Source organism: Trachypithecus francoisi, unplaced genomic scaffold (genome assembly GCF_009764315.1).
Source record: "Trachypithecus francoisi isolate TF-2019V2 unplaced genomic scaffold, Tfra_2.0 Lachesis_group20, whole genome shotgun sequence".
In the NCBI taxonomy this organism is placed as follows: Eukaryota; Metazoa; Chordata; class Mammalia; order Primates; family Cercopithecidae; genus Trachypithecus; species Trachypithecus francoisi.
Window position 1 is genome coordinate 56,255,263 of NW_022681466.1, and position 23,225 is coordinate 56,278,487.

Below are 23,225 nucleotides of genomic sequence, written 5' to 3' on the forward strand. Positions count from 1 at the left end.
ACTCTGCACAGCGGTTTGTGAATCTCCTTTTGAGAACCATGGAGTCAAATTCAAGGTACAAGTTGAGTGCTCTGCCCTGGAAGGGGATGCGTGCACAGGGCTGCCTTATGGGAGGCTGGCTGGATGGGTTCACAGGCCTCACAGTACTTTCTGTTGTATGGGAATGAAGAACAGGAGAGAGAAACAACCAACCAGAATGTGGGAAAGGCCTGCAGGGTAGGGCAGCGGTCACTGAGCACTGCCATCCCACAGCCTTTGAGCTGTGACCAAACTTAGTCACAGAGACAGCAACTCAGGAAATGGCTAGAGGGCCCGGGGGCCAGCAGGGTTATCTGGCCGGGTCACTGGGAATGCCACTGATGGTTTTAAAGTGACAGAAAAACTAGAAATCTGACAGGCATAGCCTAGCAATGATTTTTCTCTCTTTTTTTTTTTTTGAGACAGAGTTTCGCTCTGTTGCCCAGGCTGGAGTGCAGTGGCATGATCTCTGCTCACTGCAACCTCTGCCTCCCGGGTTCAAACCATTCTCTGCCTCAGCCTCCCAAGTAGGTGTGATTACAGGTGCCCGCCACCATGCCTGGCTAATTTTTATATTTTTAGTAGAGACGGGGGTTTCACCATGTTGTCCAGGCTGGTCTTGAACTCCTGACCTTGTGATCCACCCCCCCTCGGCCTCCCAAAGTGCTGGGATTACAGGCATAAGCCACTGCACCCAGCCAATAGAGTGGTTCTTTAGCAACACAGGGACCCAATGTGTTGCCTTTTCCATCCAGAATCCAACACAGCATTCTCTAGACTGCTTAAAATTGGACGTAGCTTTTTTTTTTTTTTTTTTTTTTTTGAGATGGGATCTTGCTCTGTCACGCAGGCTGGAGTGCAATTGTGCGATCTCAGCCCACTGCAACCTCTGCCTCCCGGGTTCAAGTGACTCTCCTTCCTCAGTCTCCCGATTACAGGTGTGCACCACCATGCCCAGCTAATTTTTGTATTTTTGGTAGAGACAGGGTTTCTCCAGCCCAGGCTAGTCTTGAACTCCTGACCTCAAGTGATCCTCCCTCCTCAGCCTCCCAAAGTACTAGGATCACAAATGTGAGCCACCGCACCTGGCCTGGTCATAGCTTAAGTGACAATCAGTGATTCTCCAACCTCTCATTCCCCATTATTAGGATTCCTCCATCACCAGAAATCTTAAACCTTAAAGCAATACCTGAAGGGCTATCTGAATAGGGTTGCCAGATTTAGCAAATAAAAAAATACGGGGCACTCAGTTAAATTTGAATTTCAAGTAACTAACTAACAAATATCTTTTTAGTATGTCCTAGGTAACTACTACGTGCTAATTCATCACAAACCAATATTTTAAGACTTATATGTTAAAACATCGTGTTTCTCTGGAATTCAAATCTAACAAGGCATCCTGTCTTTTATCTAGCAGTTCTCCATCTGTCTTCTCCCTTTTTTGGTACATGAAGAAATGAAGTTCAGGGAAGTAAAGGGACTTGTCCAAAGTAACACAGCTATTTAGTGGCAGAGCAGGGATCGGAATTCTTTCAAGACTCTTGGCGGCCACATGGCATCTTTTTCCAAGTGTCCAACTTCAGAGTTTTAAAAGTTGGCTTCTTGAATTACTATGGATGAGCTTTAGAGTGTCAATGAAACCGCTGGAATTGTAGGCAAAACTGTGTGTGTGTGTGTGTGCGCGCTCATATGTGTATTTTTCTAGGGAGATGGTCTTTCGTCTTAGCCTGAGTGGACTAAGACATCATCCTATGCTCTACAATCTACCTATATCAAAAGCAAAAACTCCTCTGAACTGCCCTGTATTTTCCTTCCTTCTTTGCCCTCCATGAATTTTTCATTTGAAGGCAGGAGTCAGAGAAGTAACTTTTTATTTATTTATTTATCTATTTATTTATTTATTTATTGAGACAGAGTCCTGCTCTGTCACGTAGGCTGGAGTGCAGTGGTGCGATCTCAGCTCACTGCAACCTCTGCCTCCTGGGTTCAAGTGATTCTTCTGCCTCAGCCTCCCGAGTTGCTGGGATTACAGGTGCACGCCACCACACCTGGCTAATTTTTGTAGAGACGGGGTTTCACCATGTTGGCCAGACTGGTCTTGAACTCCTGACTTCAGGTGATCCGCCCACCTCGGCCTCCCAAAGTGCTGGGATTACAGGTGTGAGTCACCACGCCCAGCCAGGAGAACCAACTTTAACCAGATACCTATTGTATGCTGAGCACTTTACACATATTCTACCATTCAATCCTCACATCCACCTAGAAAGTGCCTATGACGAATCACCATTTTACAGGTGAGGAAACTAAGGCATAGCCAGCTCTCAGGGTTAAGATGGTAAAACTAATAAAAGAGTAACCCAAGTGAGAATGCTCCCAAAACCAGTGCCCTTTCCCCCAAAGCTTCCTGCCTCCAGACTGATAGCAAGCAGGAAACTATCTGTCGGTGTTTAATTCCTCCACTTCCTCCACCTATTGGAACTGACCCAGAGTTGACAGCAGGAACACCTGTACGATAATAGGTAGAAGGTAGCAGAGATGTGACCTTTGCGACCTTTGCAATTGACCACTAGAGGTCCCTTTTCATACATAGTGATTTTGAAGTTAGACTGCTAGGGGTTAGAGAAGATATTTCTTGGGAGGAGGGCTCTGTCTGTTACAGACTGGTCCATTTCATACCAGGCAGTCTGGGAGTGGCCGGGAGTGGCCGTGTGACACAGCAGGAGCAATACAGAATAAAATGGATCCCTCTGAAGAAGGCGGGTGATGTCCTCCAGGATCAGTCTTGAAGACAGGGTTTTCAAGTGGGAACACAGCAGGGTTCTAAAGCTTCCTCCTCATCCAAAAGGAAAAACACACAGGACATTCCACCACCCACCGTCATCAGGCAAATGTCCAATTTCCTTTGGAGTGTAGTCTGGCTCCAGGGGCATATTTACTGGAAGCTAATGAAGCTTCGCCTTCAGGGACCCTCATTTGCATAGGCCTGTTCTAAAGGCCCTGACCTTAATCACTTTGTATTTTTAATTTTGTGGGTTTTTTCCTTAAAGGAACTCCCCCACCACCACCACCGTCAAGTATAAAAACATCAGGCCGCATAGGGCTTGGATCTAGTCCTCTCTGGCTCTAGGTTACAGGATTTCAGAGAAGAGAAAAGAGAATGGGGAGAGTTTCAAAGGGAAGCCCCCCTCGAAACTAATAAGAGAGGATTTCCTGTGGGATGAGAAAGAGCTCCATACATGGGCCAAAGAACAAGGTAGTCATTTGATTTCCAAAGAACTGAAATTGTGGGGGCACCAGACGTGAAGGAGCCCCCTCTTCTTGCCTGCTGGGCGCTTTCCTGAGCCAGTAGGAGTTTGCCAAATCTTTAGAAGCAGGGTGGTTCACTGACAGCTCTGTAGCATCCTGTTCACTGCTTTCTGAATAAACAAATGGTCTTGCCAACAATTGTGTAGATTTTGAGGGGGGAAACCACATTGTCGTTCCAGAATTTTTTTTTTTTTTTTTGAGACAGAGTCTGCTCTGAAGTGCAGTGGTGCAATCTTGGCTCACTGCAGCCTCCACCTCCCGGGTTCAAGGGATTCTTGTGGCTCAGCCTCCCGTGTAGCTGGGATTATAGGCACATATCACCATGCCCAGCTAATTTTTGTATTTTCAGTAGATATGGGGTTTCACCATATTGCCCAGGCTGTTCTCGAACTCCTGGCCTCAGGCGATCTGCCCGCCTTGGCCTGTGAAAGTGCTAGGATTACAGGTGTGAGCCACCACACCCAGCCTAGTTCCAGAATTTCTATGAGTTGTGACAACCTACGAACTTTACAAAGGAGTAAATAACCAAGGTGGAAATAGCAATTCTGTTTGGGAGATATGAATGGATTCTGGACTAAAAGCAAAAGCAATATCCACACCTTTAGAAGCAGAGGAGTGGAAGGAGCTGGGAAGTTTTCCGTTTCTGAAAGAGGGCAGTGCTGGAAACCTGCAACCAGCAATCTTCTGGAACTGGCTTGCATTGACTGGTGGGAGCTGACTCTGTGTCTCTTCCCAGCTCTACACTCAGTGACTTCAACTTGATAGCTTGAAAGCCACAGTGGGAGTATTTACACCATTGAAATTGGCAATTGCTAAAAATCAGGGCTCTCCCCACTACTGGTTGTTAACCCTTTACCAGCACGTCATTGCCTGAACCTCACCACTAACACACACACACGTGTGCACACACACACACACAGAGAGAGAGAGAGAGAGCACAGAACCTGCAAGCACTTCTCCTGCGTATTTATGTGTATGCATAAACACAAAAAGAATCACGTATGCACACTTTCCCTTTGTAGCCAGCTTGGATCTCAGCAGCCCTCCCTGCTCTGTCATGCTGACAGCTTTAGTGTTTTCCTACTATTTACATCCTGATCTCAGACGGTGATCTCTCTCTTTCTTGAATTCATAATTGTTCTTTCCCTTACATCATGAGACCCTCAGTATTTCAGGGATTAAGTGCCTAACTGTGAAACCTTCTGAGGCAATAATAGAGTCAGGCCAGTAGATTATCCTTTATATCCCCAAGTGAAAAGCAAAGACAATAATACAACAATTGCATGGTCTCCTCCAAATGGAAACCATGTTAACATGTGGCCAGTGTTCTCTCAAGAAGTTCAAAGGCCTCCCTGAGTTCTCACCAACCTACACCTGTTCCTCTTGCAAATGGAGAAATTTGAGATGAGCATCTGAGCATCTTTGTGTCAGATGGACAGGAACAGGTCCCAAAAAGTTGTGTGACTTGCTGAGGCCAGACCCAACAAGGGATGTCACTTCTCAGCCTGAGAAACTTGAGCTGCAAAATATGACATGAGAAACATGGGACTGACATTTGTGTGTCTACTTCAGTCTTTAATTTTTTTTTTTTTTTTGAGATGGAGTCTCACTCTGTCACCTAGGCTGGAGTGCAATGGCACGATCTCAGCTCACTGCAACCTCCACCTCCCAGGTTCAAGCAATTCTGATACCTCAGCTTCCCGAGTAGCTGGGATTACAGGTGCACACCACCACGCCTGGCTAATTTTTGTATTTTTGGCAGAGACGGGATTTCACCATGTTGGCCAGGCTGGTCTCTAACTCCTGACCTCAAGTGATCCTCCTGTCTTGGCCTCCTAAACTGCTTGGATTACACGAGTGAGTCACTGTGCCCAGCCTATGAATAATCTTTGAGGGAGACATTATTATCCCCAATTTCCAGATGAAAGAACTAAAGCCCAGGGAATTTCCCTAATCTATTTAAGGACATACAACTAGTAGGTAGTAGAATAGCTTGTTAATAATTTAAATCAAATTTTAAAAAATCAAATAGAATAGCAGGGCTTGTTGGGAAAAACAATCCGCAATCCTTTGTCCTGTTTCTCTCTCCCTCTTCCTTCCCCTAAGTTTGCTCCCCAAGATAATTATTTTAAGACTTTTAACTAGTTCTTCTGTTAGTCACCTTAATAGTGTTATATTTAACCAATCAGCTTATTACTAGAAGAAGGAGTGCAGCAACTTTGTTTTGTTTATTTTTTGGCTATAGCCTCAATGTCTAGAACAGTGCTTGGCACATCATAAATGTTTGTTTTTAAAGAAAACTCATCATTTCGTTTTTTCCTTTTTTGAGACAGAGTCTTGCTCTGTCACCCAGGCTGGAGTACAGTGGTGCAATCTTGGCTCACTGCAACCTCTGCCTTCCGGGTTAAGCATTTCTCATGCCTCAGCCTCCCAAGTACCTGGGATTACAGGTGCATGCCACCACACCCAACTACTTTTTTGTATTTTTAATAGAGATGCGGTTTCACCATGTTGGCCAGGCTGGTCTCAAACTCCTGGCTCCAAGTGATCTGCCCACCTCAGCCTCCCAAAATACTGGGATTACAGGCATGAGCCACCATGCCTTGCCTGTATAACATCACTTCTTGATTTATTAATTGACCTCCTGCTATGAAAGATGATGATCTAGTACCCTAACATTTTCCTTTTACCTCTCCAACTGCTGTCCATTAAGGTTTTATCGGTATTTTAAATGCCTCAGCTACACCTTTGTAACTATAAGTAATGCTCATACACCTTTGTTTTCTGTTCCACAACTACAGATAATATCGTTGGACTTCAGTGTGGAAGTCTTGACTTCATTACAGGGATGTCTAACTTGAGGGTCCATGACCTTCCACTCCGTGCTGAGCCTCCCACATTGACCATTTCTTGCCTAGTGAGTGCCCTTCTGCCTAATATTGGGAAATATGGATTTTGAACTAGAAGCATTCTTGGGCCTGCATCTACTAAAGGAAATTAGACTGAGGTTAATGGAGCGAGTCCTAGCTAGTGTGTCAAATGAAAGTTAAAGTTAGTTCAGAAGCATTTGAAAAAACATCCACAGTACAGATTTTTTTGCTGACAATTTCTTGTTCTCTAAGGTGAATTCCTGCCCTTCCCAGAAGGCAGGGAATATATTTTACAATAGGAATACTTTGGGTCTAAGAAATTGGTGGATACCCTTGGTTCTCCACTGCTATAAAATACCGTGGAAATGCCCCACAGGTCCCCTGAGGCAAGTGATTTTCTTGGCATGCTATGAAAAGGAGAGTGGGAGCTGAGCACAGCCCTGGAGTAAGCCCGGGTATGGGTTTCACTAGATAAAGTCACTGACACTGCAGAGCAGAGGCAGTGAAAGAAAACAGTCACGGCCTTTGTTTTCCCAGGGCCTCTGGCTGGCATTGCACACGCAACGCAAACACTGTCCACATTGGTGCTTTATACAGATTTTTTTTTAAGGCCACTCAAGTGAATCAATGGGAGTAGGGAAGGAACAAAGAAATCTGTAACTGGTCTTGATCGATTTGTTGTAAACACCACTGCACTTGCACCAGCCTATATAGATTTTTTTTGTTTGTGTCCATTCCCTGCCTACTTTCAGACCTCATTTGTCTTTTATCTGCACTTCCTCATCCCTGGCCACTCCTACTCCTTGTTTTTAAAGCTATGTGCTGGATCTGTGGATCTCAGTCAGACAGGGATTTGATGTACAGGTCTTGTACCTGTCAGGCCTTTGGACTTAGGCAGCACCCAGGGCAGATAGCAGGAGAACTTAGATCAGGGCCCCACCACCTTTTGCTCGTCCTGTTACCTGAAGAGGAACCAGAGGACTAGCCCCTGCCCCACTCTAGGGCCATCCCTGTGGTTCAGTGGGAGCATACAGCTGTCTGCAAATTGCAACATACTCTGGACACAGTCCATTAACACATCTTGGTCCTTACCCCCTATCAGTGGAAACCTGGCAATGTTTGCCATAACTTTTGTCCTACACTTAGAGACAATACGTCCCCCATTAGAAGCATCATCTAGGAGGAAGTAGTGGGGCAGCTCAGGCCACAGCAAGACTAGATTTGAATTGCATAAGTTTAGGGTTTGGACTTGAACAAAGCCACATCGTTAGTTAGGATTACATTCAGTTAGGCATAGCAGAAAAATGTAGAAATGGCTTAAACAAAAATGACAATATATTTTCTCTCTTATACTTAGGAAGTCCAGAGATAGTCAGCCCAGGACTGGTATGGCAACATTTGTCCCTACCATGGAAGGACAAACAAGCTTACAGCCATGCCAGCTGAAAAAGGCTGGGGGAATCCACCAGCTTTGTAGTAGATGTGTACCTGAGGACACCAGACTTTTAAGTCACAATCCAGCTTACTTAGGCCCTGTATCCATCTCTTTTTTTTTATTTTTAATTTTTTAGAGACAGGATCTCACTCTGTCACTCAGGATGGAGTACAGTGTGTGATCATAGCTAATTGCAGCCTTCAATTCCTAGGCATAAGTGATCCTCCTGCCTCAGCCTCCCAAAGTGCTGGGATTACAGGCATGAGCCACAGAGCCCAGCCTTGCACTCATCACCTAACACCTAACATGGCTGGTCAAGTTCTGCCTACTGGATCACAGAACACTGAGGATGCAGCCCATGCCAGATGGAGGGGCCTTTGAAAGCTTCACTGACTAAGACCTGTTGAATCTTAGTTCACCTGGTCCACAAAAGTATATGGATACTGTGTGAGGCCAACTCTGAGAGAGCCCCAGCGATCCTCGCTTCCTAATATTTATGCCCTAGAGGTAAACTCCTCCCCTTATGTGTGGGCTGGACCTAGTGACTCATTTCTGACAAACAGAATGGGGCGGAAGTGATAGGCTATCAGTTCTGACATGAGGTCACAAAAAGACTGTGTTTTCTCTTGCTCTCTGGCTCACTTGCTCTGGGAGAAGCCAGCTGCTAAGTTGTGAGGCCCACTTGGCAAGGAACTGACTTCTCCAGACAATGTTGAGGAAAGACAGCAGACGGCCACCTGAGTGAGCTGGGAAATGGATCCTCCTCCTGTCAAGCCTTGACATGATGCAGCCTCAGCTGACGGCTTGATCACAACCTCATGAGGAATCCTGAGCCAGAGTCACCCAACTAATAACCTGCACCCAGATTCCAAACCCACAAAAATCATGAGATGATAAACATTTGCTTTCAGCTTCTTAGTTTTGGGATACTCTGTTATGCAGCAATACATAACTAATACAGATTTATATCTTCTTAAAAAAATTCTGCTAGTTTATTCTCATTCTTGACTTTTAAAATTCATTCATTGTTCAATCAGTCCTGAAGTAATAGGTTCAAATCGTGCAGGAATGTGACTACAGAGCTGAGATAACTCACGCGAAAGTAAAGAAACATCTTTACAAGCATTATGAGTGTCTACAAAGAAGTACTGTAAGTCACTTCCTTTATTGAAAAAATTTGTGAGAGTGTTCTGGTAGCATGCTTCCAAGGGGAAAAGCAGAATTTTGTGCTCACTGCCTGTTTCCTCTCCAACATTCTGAAAAGTCATTTAGTGGTTGTGTACTGATCATATTTGCAAACTTCAACCCTGGTTCAAGGTCAAGGCACTTGCTCTCTGTGAGTGAAGCAGTGTGTGATTGGCATTCAGGCGCAAACTTTTATTCCTAACTAGGAATGTTAGGGTTACTAACACCCTTCTTTGCTGAACACATGGCCAGGGTTCCATCAGTACTGACTCCAACATACATTTTAATTGTTATAGATGAAAAATCTCTTCTCCCATAGCATGAGTCTGCAATGATAAATAGAATGAAGCATTATTGTATACTTTTCTCTCATATATGTGGGATACATATCCCAAAGACTGACTTATGCTCAGCATATCAGCTGTTTCCTTCTTATGTGAAGGGAAGTATCTTCTAGGATGTACACACAATAGTAATTGCTCCTTGTGAGGTTATGAAATATATGGTCATCCCCTTTCTGGCATACATCTCCTACAATCCTTGGACTCTCCAAAGTGATGTGTCTTCTTTTTTTTTTTTTTTTTTTTTTTTTTCTTTTTTTTTTTTTGAGACGGAGTCTCGCTCTGTCGCCCAGGCTGGAGTGCAGTGGCCGGATCTCAGCTCATTGCAAGCTCTGCCTCCCGGGTTTACGCCATTCTCTCGCCTCAGCCTCCCGAGTAGCTGGGACTACAGGCGCCCGCCATCTCGCCCGGCTAATTTTTTGTATTTTTTTTTTTTTAGTAGAGACGGGGTTTCACAGTGTTAGCCAGGATGGTCTCGATCTCCTGACCTCGTGATCCGCCCGTCTCGGCCTCCCAAAGTGCTGGGATTACAGGCTTGAGCCACCGCGCCCGGCCAAGTGATGTGTCTTCTTGTATGCTAATGAGATAACTGGTGGCTGGCAGCCGCTTGGTAGCTTCAGGTTGGGGGCTGATCACCAAAAAGACCAAGGCAGGATTAGAGGGTTGGGACTTTTCAGCTCCACCTCCCAACCTGCAGGGAGGAGACGGGGTTGGAGGTTAAGTTGATTACCAATGGCCAATAATCTCATCAATCATGCCGACCTAATGAAGCTTCCATAAAAACCCCAAAGGACAGGGTTTGGAGGGCTTCTGGATAGCTGAACGTGTGCAGGTTCCTAGAGGATGGTGCCCAGAGAGGACATGGAAGCTGTGTACCCACTCCCCCAAACCTTACCCTATGCATCTCTTCACCTGGTTTTCATTAGTACCCTTGGTAATGTCCTTTTATCAACCAGTAAATGTAAGTGTTTCCCTGAGTTCTGTGAGCTACTCTAACACATTATTCTAACCCCAGGAGAGGACGGCGGAAATACTGATTCATAGGCAGTCTGTCAGAAGCACAGATAAAACAATGTGGGGCTTGCAATTGGCATCTGAAATGGGGGGCTGGCTTAGGGACTGAGCTCTCAATCTATGGAATCTGATGCTATCTCTCCAGGTTTGAATTGAATTAGAGGACACTCAGCTGGTGTCTGCTGCAGAATTGATTGCCTGCTTATTAGTGGGGAAACCCACATTTGGTCAGAGACGTCTTCTGTGTTGACTACTGAGTGAGAGTACAGGCGAAACGGAGTTTGGTTTTATCCTGTATGTTCTTAGACACTTTCACATTGTGTGTTGTTGAATTTTTATAACAGCCTAGACTGTCACCAGATAAAGGACTTCTGTCTGCTTTCTCTTCAAGCATAAAACGTGTCATTAGCTTTGTAAATAGATTTATACTTTTTTAGCACTAGAGTGATTTGTAGCTTTGTTTTGCTAAAGAAATATAGATATCAATGATGTGGCTATAGTTTTGGTCTTGTCTTTGCCTCTAGATATAAAATGTTCAGTTTGAAAAGTATTATTTTGTTCTTATTCTAGGAAAAAAATTCATTGCTTTTCGGAGAGGTCCCCATATTTTGTTTGAAAATGACACTATAAAAGGATGGGTGGCTTATGAACAAGTTCATTATAAACAATACACTGAGCAGCCAGGTGTGGTGGCTCATGCCTGTAATCCCAGCACTTTGGGAGGCTGAGGCAGGTGGATCACGAGGTCAGGAGTTCAAGACCAGCCTGGCCAACATGGTGAAATCCCATCTCTACTAAAAATACAAAAATAGCCAGGCATGGTGGGGAGAGCCTGTAATCCCAGTTACTTGGGAGGCTGAGGCAGAGAATTGCTTGAACCTAGGAGGCGGAGGTTGCAGTGAGCCCAGATCACATCACTGCACTCCAGCCTGGGTGACAGAGCGAGACTCCATCTCAAAAAAATAAAAATAAAAAAGACACTAAAAAGAATGGGTGGCTTATGAACAAGTTCATAATAAACAATACACTGAGCAGCCGGGCTCACACCTGTAATCCCAGCACTTTTGGAGGCGAGGCAGGCAGATCACTTGAGGCCAGGAGTTCGACACCAGCCTGGCCAACACAGTGAAACACTGTCTCTACTACAAACGAAAAAATTAACCACATGTGGTAGCGCACACCTGTAATCCCAGTCACTCAGGAGGCTGAGGCAGGAGAATCCTTTCTACCCAGGAGGCGGAGGTTGCAATGAGCTGAAATCGTGCCACTGCACTTCATCCTAAGTGACAGAATGAATGAGACTTCATCTCAAACAAACAAACAATACACTGAGAAGTAGAGATGAATACATTGCTAGCCCAGTGTGTCAGTCAGGGTTCCAGAGAAACAGAACCAACAGGATCTCTCTCTCTCCCTGTCTCTGTCTCTCTATCTCTATCCATGAATGAAGAGACTTATTATAGGAATTGGCTCATGTGATGATGGAGGCCAAAAAGTCCCATGATGTGTCATTTGGAGATCCAAGTTGGAGAACCAAGAAAGCTGGTAGTGTAATTCATCCCAAGTCTGAAGTCCTGAAAATCAGGGAGCTGATGGTATAAAGCCCTGGTCCAAGTCCAAAGACCTGAGAACTGTGAGTGCTGATGTCCAAGGAGAGGTGAGATGTATGTTCCAGCTCAAACAGAATTTGTCCTCCCTCCACCTTTTTGTTCTACTCCGGCTTTCAATGGGTTAGATGATACCCACTGAATTAGTGAGGACAGATCTTTACTCAGTCTGCTGATTCAAATGCTAACCTCTTCCAGACACACCTCACAGACACACCCAGAAATCATGTTTTACCAGCTATCTGGACATTTGTTAGCCCCGTCAAGTTGACATTAAAATTAACCATCACACACAGTAAAATTCAATTTTTGGACACTCATCATCCCTTTTACTACTATAGTGTTATTTTTGGACTATTTATGTAAAATAATCATATTTTCAGAGGCTTATCCTATCACATACAGGGTCACACTATAGTTTAAGTAGAGTGCTTTCACTATTCGACTTTTTTTTTTTTTTTTGGAGACAGAGTCTCACTCTGTAGCCCAGGCTGCAGTGCAATGGTGTGATCTCGACTCACTGCAACCTCCACCTCCCAGGTTCAAGCGATTCTCATGCCTCAGCCCCATGAGTAGCTGGGATTACAGAGCCATCACATCTGGCTAATTTATGTATTTTTAGTAGAGGCAGGGTGTCGCCATGTTGGCCAGGCTGGTCTTCCTGGCCTCAAGTGATCCACCCACCTCCGCCTCCCAAAGTGCTGGGATTACAGGCATGAGCCACTGTGCCCAGCCAACTTTTGTTCTTTTGAGACAGGGTCTCACTCCGTTGCCCAGGCTAGAGGGCAGTGGCTTGATCATAGCTCAGTGCAGCCTGGAACTCTTGGACTCAAGGGATTCTCTTGCCTCAGCTCCTGAAGAGGTAGGACAACAGGCATGTACTGCCATGCCCAACTTTTTTTTTTTTTTTTAAGAGATGGAGTCTTGCTGTGTTTCCCAGGCTGGTCTCAGACTCCTGGCCTCAAGTGATCCTCCTACCTTGGCCTCCCAAACTGTTGGGATTACAGGTGTTAGCCACTGCACCTGGTCACTATTTAACTTAATAATACTGTTATGATTTGTGGTATTTATATTCCTATGTTCATGATTTTTAAAAAAACTTTAATGGATTTAAGATACATAAAATTTACCCTTCTAAAGAGTACAATTCTGTGGTTTCTAGTATATTCACAGAATTGTGCAAACATCCTGACTAGTGTTAGAACATTTTCATCCCCACAGAAAGAAACTCCGCATCCCTAAGCATTCGCTCCCTATTTCTCCCTCTGCCTTACAGTTGGCAATTACTAATCTCCTTTCTGTTTCTATGGATTTGCTTATTCTGGACATTTCATTCAAATGTAGTCACACAATATGTGGTCTTTTCTATCGGACCTCTTTTTTGTTTTTTTTGAGACAGAGTCTCACTCTGTCTCCCAGGGTGGAGTGCAGTGGTGCAATCTTAGCTCACTGTAAGCTCTGCCTCCCAGGTTCACGCCATTCTCCTGCCTCAGCCTCCCAAATAGCTGGGACTACAGGCACCCGCCACCACACCTGGCTAATTTTTTTGTACTTTTAGTAGAGACAGGGTTTCACCATGTTGGCCAGGCAGGTCTTGAACTCCTGACCTTGTGATCCACCTGCCTCGGCCTCCCAAAGTGCTGGGATTACAGGCGTAAGCCACCGTGCCTGGCCTTTTTTTTTTTTTTTGGAGATGGAGTCTCACTCTGTCACCCAGGCTTGAGTGTAGTGGCGTGATCTTGGCTCACTGCAACCTCCAACTTCTGAGTTCAAGTGATTCTTCTGCCTCAGCCTCCCGAGTAGCTGGGACTATAGGTGTGCGCCATCCTGCCCGGCTAATTTTTGTATTATTAGTAGAGATGGGGTTTCACTGTATTGGCCAGGCTGGTGTTGAACTCCTGACCTTGTGATCTGCCCAACTCAGCCTCCCAAAGTGTTGGGATTACAGACGTGAGCCACAGCTCCTGGCCTCTATCTGACCTCTTTAACTTAGCATGATGATTTCAAAATTCATCCATATTGCAGTATGTGACTTCCTTCCTTTTTATGGCCTAATATTGTTCAGTATATGGATATAACACATTTCTGTTAATTTGTGCATCCTGGATGTTTGTATTGCTTCCAGTTTTGGCTCTTTTGAGTAATGCTACTATGAACATTCATGTACAAGTTTTTTTGTGGACATGTGTTTTCATTTCTCTTGGGTGTATATCTATGAGTGCAATTGCTGGGTCATATAGTAACTCTGTGTTTAACATTTTGAAGAACACCTAGCTTGTTTTCCATAGTGATTGCACCATTAACAATTCCATCAGCAATGTACAAGGGTTACAATTTGTCCACATTTTCATCAGCACTTGTTATTGTCTCTTCTATTTTAGCCATCCTTGTAAGTGTAAAGTGTCATCTCACTGTGAGGGTTTTTTTTTTTGGTACAGCTTTATTGAGATATAATTTACCTACATACTGACATACAATTTACCCATTTAAAGTATACAATTAAATGGTTTTTACTACAGTCACAGTTGTACAACGTCATCACAATCAATTTTAGAATTTTCATCATCCACAAGAGAAACCTCATACCCTCTAGCAATCTTGTTGAGGTTTTCATTTGTATTTCCCTAATATGTAATAACATTGAACATCTTTTCATGTGCTGCTTGGCCACTTGTACATCTTCTTTGGAAAAATGTCCATTCAAATCTTTTGTCCATTTTTAGTTTTTTTTTAATTGTTGAGTTGTAAGAATCTTTATATATTTTAAATACAAATCCCTTATTAGATATATGATTTGCAAATGTTTCCTTTCATTTTGTGGATTGTCTTTTCTTTTCATTTTCTTGATAGTGTCCTTTGAAACAGGTCTTTCTCTGTCACCCAGGCTGGAGTGTAGCGGCATGATTATGACTCACTGCAGCCTCGACCTCCTGGGTTCAAATGACCCTCTCACCTCAGACAGCACCGCCCATCCCCCAACCCCCAGTAGCTGAGATCACAGACATGCACCACCATGCCCAGCTAACTTTTAATTTTTTTTGGTTGAGATGGGGGTGCCCCTGTGTTGCTCAGGCTGTTCTGAAACTCTTGGGCTCAAGGGATCCTCCAGCCTGGCTTTCCCAAAGTGCTGGGATTACAGGCATGAACTCCCACACCTAGCCTGAGAGAGTCTTTGTAGCACAATTTTTTTTTTTTTTTTGGACACAGAGTCCTGCTCAGTCCCCCAGGCTTAAGTGCAGTGGTGCAATCTCGACTCACTGCAACCTCCACCTCCCGGGCTCAAGCCATTCTCCTGCCTCAGTCTCCTGAATTGCTGGGATTACAGGCACCCACTATCATGCCCAGCTAATTTGTGTGTGTGTGTGTGTGTGTGTTTTAATAGAGACGGGGTTTCACCATGGTGGCCAGGCTGGTCTTGAACTCCTGACCTTAGGCAATCCACCCACCTCGGCCTCCCAAAGTGCTGGGATTACAGGTGTGAGCCACCATGCCCGGCCTGTAACACAATTTTCAATTGTAAAGAAGGCTAACAGTTATTTTTCCTTTTGTCATGTATACGTCCGGTGTCATATCTAAGATACCATTGCCTAATCTGAGGTTATATTTTCCTCTAAGAATTTTATAGTTTTAGCTCTTCTATTTATGACCAGATTTTTTTTTTTTTTTTTTTTTTTTTTTTGAGACGAAGTCTCGCTCTTGTGGCCCAGGCGGGAGTGCAACGGTGTGATCTCGGTTCACTGCAACCTCTGCCTCCTGGGTTCAAGTGATTCTCCTGCCTCAGCCTCCTGAGTAGCTGGGATTACAGGTGCCTGCCACCATGCCCAGCTAATTTTGTATTTTTAGTAGAGACGGGTTTCACCATTTTGGCCAGGCTGGTCATGAACTCCTGGCTTCAGGTGATCCACCCACCTTGGCCCACTAAAGTGCTGGGATTACAGGCATGAGCCACTGTGCTTGGCCCAGAATTTATTTTGTGTTAATTTTTGCCTGTGGTTTGAGACAGGAGTCCAAATTCTTTTTTTTTTTTTTTTTTTTGCTTGTGGATATCCAGTTGACCCAGCACCATTTGTTAAAAAGGCTATTCTTTCCCCCATTGAATGGTGTTGGCACCCTTGCTGAAAATCAATTGACCAAAAATAGTAGGGTTTATTTCTGAATGCTCAATTCGATTCCATTGATCTATATGTCTATCTATATGCTATTAGCACACTCTCCTGATTACTGTAACTTTATACTAGGTTTTGAAATTAGGAAACATGAATCCTTCAACTTTGTTCTTCTTTTTCAAGGTTGTTTTGGCTTTTCTGAGTCTCTTGCATTTCCATATGGGTATTAGGATTAATATATCAATTTCTGCAAGAAAAGATGCTGGTATTTTGACAGGAATTGCATTAAATATGTAGATCAATTTGAAGTATTGGCATCTTACAATATCAAGTCTTCTGATCCATAAACATGGGATGTCTAGGTTTTCTTTAATTTCTTTCAATAGTGTTTTATAGTTTTCAGTGTACAAGTCTTGCACTTCTTTGGTTAAACTGATTCCTGAGTATTTTGTTTATTCTTTTTGATGCCATTATAAATGAAATTGTTTTCTTAATTTCATTTTTGGATTGTTCTTTGCTAGCGTATGTAAATACAATTAATTTTTGCAGTTGCGTTTATATCTGGCAACCTTACTGAACTTGTTTATTAGTTTTAATAGGTTTATAATGGATTCCTTAAGATTTTCTATGTGTAAAAGTAAATCATATCATCTACAAATAGAGATAGTCTTCTTCCTTTCTTTACTATCTTGATGGCTTTCTTTTTTTCTTATCTGATTGACCTGACTGGAATATCCAGCACAATGTTTAATAGAAAGTGAACATTCTGGCCAGGCATGGTGGCTCACACCTGTAATCCCAGCACTTTGGGAGACTGAGGCAGGTGGATCACAAGGTTGGGAGATCGAGACCATCCTGGCCAACATGGTGAAACCCTGTCTCTACTAAAAATACAAAAATTAGCCAAGTGTGGTGGCATGCGCCTGTAGTCCCAGCTACTCAGGAGGCTGAGGCAGGAGAATCGCTTGAACCGGGGAGGTGGTGGTTGCAGTGAGCTGAGATTGCGCCACTGCACTTGTGAGAAAGCAAGACTCCATCTCAAACAAACAAACAAACAAAAAACAAAGAAAGTGAACATTCTTGGTTTGTTCCTGATTTTAAGGGAGCTTTCAATCTTTCACCATTAAGCATTATATTAACTGTACGTTATATGAATATTTTAATGAACTGCTTTTGAGCTACTAGTCCATTTTTCTTAAATTGGAAATATGATGCACTGTGATAGTAATAATGAAAATGAAAATTTAATCATTGCCCAGTCAGAGTTTCTAGTTGGAAGTAACAGAAACTGACTCTAGCTTATTTAAGCATGAAAGAAATTTACTAATGACATATTGTGGAGGAGGAGAGAGAAACAGGTTCAGTGAAGGATTAGAACAAGAAGGTCCCGGGAGCAACCAAGACCACAGGCTAAACACTTGCCATAAACCCATCCAGGAAGGCCATTACTGATGATCCACTAAATGCCACAGCTTGGAATGGGGACCCAAAAACACTGAATACTGCTCCATTGCAGAAACTCAAGTTGCCCCTAGTAACGGATGTTTCTGCCACCACTGCCACCACTAGGCACCATAACCAATTCCTGATTCTTCGTGTCTCTTGCTCTCAATTGGAGTTGGAGGAAGAAGAGTGCAGATGTATTTTCACCCTTGTCTTTCTTACCCTTTGATCTTCTCAGTGATGAGGAGGTATAGAGATCTATCACTAAGAGCCCACCTTTAGAACAAGCCTAGGGCAGTTCAAGTATGCAGCAGTGTAGTTGGAAGGAGGTCTTATGCTGAAGTTGTGTTTAAGAGTTAACACACTGCTTTTCCTTAAATTGTATATCTATTTAGGGTGGCTGTATTAGTATGTTTTCATGCTGCTGATAAAGACATACCCAATACTGGGAAGAAAAAGAGGTTTAGTTGGACTTACAGTTCCACATAACTGGGGAGGCCTCAGAATTATGGTGGGAGGCAAAAGGCACTTCTTACATGGTTGCGGCAAGAGAAAATGAGGAGGAAGCAAAAGTGGAAACCCCTGATAAACCCATCAGATCTTGTGAGACTTTTCACTATTACGAGACTAGCACGGGAAACACTGGCCCCCATGATTCAATTACCTCCCACTGGACCCCTCCCCCAACACATGGGAATTCTGGGAGATACAATTTAAATTGAGATTTGGGTGGGGGCACAGCCAAACCATATCAGTGGCTTTGGACAAACTAATGGAAATTATATAGAGGCTGATAACTGTAGCACCTTTCCACACCAAGCATAATTCAGATATACCAAGGTTCAGATCCTAGCAGAACCACTTGATTTGATTATGTGAGCTTAGGAGAATTACTTAGATTTTCTGAGCTTCAGTTTCTTTTTCTTTTCTTATTTTTTCTTTCTCTTTTTTCTTTTTTCTTTTTTTTGAGATAGAGTCTTGCTGTATCACCCAGACTGGAGTGCAGTGGCGCGATCTCGGCTCACTGAAACCTCCGCCTCCCGGGCTCAAGTGATTCTCCTGCTTCAGCCTCCCGAGTACCTGGGATTACAGGCACCTGCCACCATGCCCGGCTAATTTCTGTATTTTAGTAGAGACGAGGTTTTACCACGTTGGCCAGGCTGGTCTCGAATTCCTAACCTCAAGTGATCCACCTGCCTCAGCCTCCCAAAGTGCCGGGATTACAGGCATGAACCCATGCCCAGCTTCAGTTTCTTTGTCTAGAAAATGGTGACACATTTTCACAGGGTCATTGTGAGAGTAAAAGGGACAATGAACATAAGGCAAATAGGACAGCATTTGGGACATAATAAGCATTAATAATTAGCGGCTAATGTTCATATCCTCTGTCGGTCTACTTCTTGGCTACCAGGTCCTTTTCCTTGGAATCAGTCCCAGTCTCTCTTTTTTACTCTAACTTTTGAACCACCTACAGCTCCCAGTCATCTTTCATATGTCAGCTCCCAACCAGTGCCAGTGTTTTTTACGTTGAGTATCTGATCCACCCCAAAGCAGCACTGCATCACATTGAACTTGGCCATGCTTTTGGCCAAAAGCTAGAGATGCTGTTGGCTGACAGGCTTAGAAATACCTCTTCGGCCCTACCATAATCAGCCACGGCAAGTTGACATGAGGCAGGCCAGAACAGCCAGGTGTTTCAGGCTCTTAAGTTAGGCTGCCTAGAGTCAAACCCACTCATCTCCACCACTTATAGTTAGTGACTTTGGTGAAGTTATGTAACCTCTGTGTCTCAGTTTCATCTTCTGTAAAATGGGGCTATTAATAGTTTATTTTGTAGAGTTATGAGGATTCAATACATTGATATATGTAAAGCATTCAGAACAATGGTAGGCAAGTAAGCTCTCTAGTCTTTGCTATTATTATTATCATTATTCAGTCTGGTACTCAAACCTAAGCACTGGAGAATGAGGGTACAAGGCAGGAAACCCATAACTGGGAACTAAGATGCTAAAATCAAACTGCACACAGCAGAAAGACTGACTGGCTCAGGTTCAACAGTGAGCTGCCAATGTCAGTCCCTCAAAGTTCAGAAGTGGGGCCAGTCTCCAAGCCTCAAGTGTGGCTGTTACAAAGGGCTCACCTGTGCCAGTGAGAAGGCAGCAGGGGGCTGGAGGCAACCATGTTATTGAGAAAAAGAGAACATGGGCTTTATCAATGGATAAATGGGCAATGGATAACAAGGGTTTGCTGGCAAAAGAGTAAAAGGATCAGAGCGATGCTTTATAACAGTGGTCTCCAAAGTGGGGTGTGTGCTAATTCTTGGAATTCATTAGGGGCTGGCTGCCCTGGGCTGCAGAAAAAAAATTAGAATTTATATTTATTTTTCTTTAAAATAATTAAACTTTACTGATACCCAATATATCAAGTGATGCTGGAATCTACATTTGTCTGAACATGAGTCAAGTGTTATAAATGGTAAGAGAGATCTCCCAAGTGAAATTTGTGTGCTGCAGGGTGTCATTAGGCTATTTTTATTTAAAAAACAAAAACAAAAACAAGACCTTTAAACTTTAGATAGTAGAATCTTGGGTGGCGGGTTAGCTCAGTTGGTTAGAGCCTGGTGTTAATAAATCACAGAATCTATAATACTGTAAAGTGAGTTGAAGAGTGACCATCAAAATCAATTGTATCAAACAGGATTATGGGCCATTGTGGGGTAAAGGACTTAAAAGAATTGTCAAGTTAAAAAGATGAACTGTGAACTGCACAATTTTTCTCTTACAAAAGGACTAGTGTTCAAAAATTGCTGACCTTTTTCATTATGACAAATGAATTTCAAAACTGTGCTACCAGGAGATGTTAACTAATCAATCAACTAATTAATAATACAATTAAAATAATAAAGACATTTAATTAGGATCTTTAAGGAAAAAATGGTGTTTAAGAGTGAATGAAAAGTCACTGTTTTGGGGGGCCAAGGCAGGAGGATCGCCTGAGTCCAGGAGTTTGAGACCCGCCCAGGCAACATAGTAAGAACTCATCTCTACAAAAAAATTAAAAATTAGCTGGGCCTAGTGGTATGCGCCTGTAGTCCCAGCTACTTAGGAAGCTGAGGCAGGAGGATCACTTGAGCCCAGGAGTTTGAGGTTACAGTGTGAGTGCAGCAGCTGAGCTATGATCACACACAGCTCCAGCTATGATCGGACTACTGCACTGCAGCCTGGGTCACAGAGAGAGTTTGTCTCAAAAAGTAAAGAAAAGAATAGAAAAGTAACTGCTCTTGCAAAGGAACTCTTTTTTATTAAGAAACCATTTTGAAAATGGATGTCTGGAAGTCAAATTGTCTCTGTTTGCAGATGACATGATTGTATATTTAGAAAACCCCATCGTCTCAGCCCAAAATCTCCTTAAGCTGATAAGCAACTTCATCAAATCACAAGCGTTCCTATACACCAATAACAGACAAACAGAGAGCCAAATCATGAGTGAGCTCCCATTCACAATTGCTACAATGTTTTTTTACTCCTGAAAATGATATAACTTTATCATTACTTATGAAACATTTATATCTGCATGCTTTACAAAAATTTGGAAATAGTCTTTTAATCTATTAATATTCCAGACATAGGTTTACAATACTTTTCAATTAGCTTGCAGAAATAACTTTGGACATCAGTTTATTTATTGGCTGAATTTCAAGAAAACTTTGCATAGTTGCTGGATAGAAATGAATATTAGGATTTAGCAATGTGTTTGTGGTGCATTTGACATTGTGTAAATTTGAGAATATATTTCTCAGCTATGATGGCAATTAAAACCTATTTTCAAAATACACTAAAGTTAGAAACATGCTTGTGAATCATTTCATCACAAATTGTTAAGCCAATATTTTTTTGAAACAGTGGAATTTACTCAATTATAGGGAGAACAAAAATGTTTTTGTACCCCAAATATATAAGATAAAAATTTAAATTAAAAATACTCATTTCTTCTTTATCTCCTTTTAATTTCTATACTTGTGTACATTTTATACATATATGTTATAGGTGGACATCATTTAGAAATAATATATAATATACATGTATATTAATATATACAATATATAAATATATAATACACATGTATATATGCAATATATACATAGTCATAGGTGGACATCGTTCAGAAATAAATAAATTGGGCTGGGCATGGTAGCTTATGCCTGTAATCCCAGCACTTTGGGAGGCCAAGGTGGACAGATTGCTTGAGCCCAGGAGTTTGAGACCAACCTGGGCAACATGTTGAGACCCCTCTCTAAAATAAAAATACAAAAATTAGCCGAGTGTGGTGGCACATGCCTATAGACTCAGCTACACAGGAGGCTAAGGCTGGAGGATCACCTGAGCCTGGGGAGGTCAAGGCTGCAGTGAGCCATGATCGTGGTACTACACTCCAGCCCGGGTGACAGTGTTAGACTCGATCTCAAAAATACAATACAATAAATTAAAATGAATATACTAGAGATTCATGCTCAAGCATTTGTATTGATAGGGAGTGTTTTCAAAAGGGTTTGGAGACCACTGCTGTAGGAAGACAGGTCTGAGCCTATGTATGAGATAAAAGAAGAGAAAGAACAGGCCGGGCGCGGTGGCTCAAGCCTGTAATCCCAGCACTTTGGGAGGCCGAGACGGGCGGATCGCGAGGTCAGGAGATCGAGACCATCCTGGCTAACACAGTGAAACCCCGTCTCTACTAAAAATACAAAAAAAAAAAAAAAAAAAACTAGCCGGGCGAGATGGCGGGCGCCTGTAGTCCCAGCTACTCGGGAGGCTGAGGCAGGAGAATGGCGTAAACCCGGGAGGCGGAGCTTGCAGTGAGCAGAGATCCGGCCACTGCACTCCTGTCCGGGCAACAGAGCGAGACTCCGCCTCAAAAAAAAAAAAAAAAAAAAAAAAGAAAGAACAAAAAGATGAGAGGACGGAAGACTAGTCAGTTACTTCTGCAATACAATATTCCAAGTCGGTGTTAATAAGAGGCTGAATTAAGGTGGTGACATTTTGAATGGAAAGGAACAGACTCAATGGAATGAGATAATGAGAAGACAGAAGTAATAAATGTTGACAACCAATGACACATAGAAAGCAGGGGAGAGGGAAGTGTCAGTAACTGAATCGAGAGAAATACAAAGTTATTGAGGAACAAAACAATGAATTTTGTTTTAAACATGTTGAACTTTAGTGCCTTTGGGAACATTAAGTGAAAGGACCTATGGACCAGTTGAAAAAAAGAAATTGGTGCTGGCTTCAGCAGCACATACACTAAAATAGGGATGATACAGAAATTTTCATGGCCCCTGTACAGGGATGACATGCAAATTCATGAAGGCTTTTGTGTGTGTGTGTGTGTTTTTTTTTTTTAAAGAAAAAACTGGGCCGGGCGCGGTGGCTCAAGCCTGTAATCCTAGCACTTTGGGAGGCCGAGACGGGCGGATCACGAGGTCAGGAGATCGAGACCATCCTGGCTAACACGGTGAAACCCCGTCTCTACTAAAAACTACAAAAAACTAGCCGGGCGAGGTGGCGGGCGCCTGTAGTCCCAGCTACTCGGGAGGCTGAGGCAGGAGAATGGCGTAAACCCGGGAGGCAGAGCTTGCAGTGAGCTGAGATCCGGCCACTGCACTCCAGCCTGGGCAACAGAGCGAGACTCCGTCTCAAAAAAAAAAAAAAAGAAAAGAAAAAACTGGATGACAATTGCTAAAACTTCCTTTTTAGAGAAGTTCATATGTTTTGCAATCTAACGTACATTACCGTAAAGATAACATGCCTTCATGGAAACCAACAGCTTTGACTTCTTAAAATATGAATACCTTTTGGAGGCATCCACAACTTGTTTTTCCCCTCAGGACTTCCAACTATAGCAGA

At 43.1% G+C, this 23,225-nt stretch overlaps 1 non-coding gene across 1 annotated transcript; it reads left to right on the forward strand.

Moving 5' to 3' along the window:
* The first annotated feature begins 22,598 nt into the window (after window positions 1–22,598).
* Window positions 22,599–22,702, forward strand: LOC117068059. Its single transcript, XR_004430932.1, has one exon. It is a non-coding gene; the product is annotated as a U6 spliceosomal RNA (small nuclear RNA).
* Window positions 22,703–23,225: the final 523 nt, after the last annotated feature.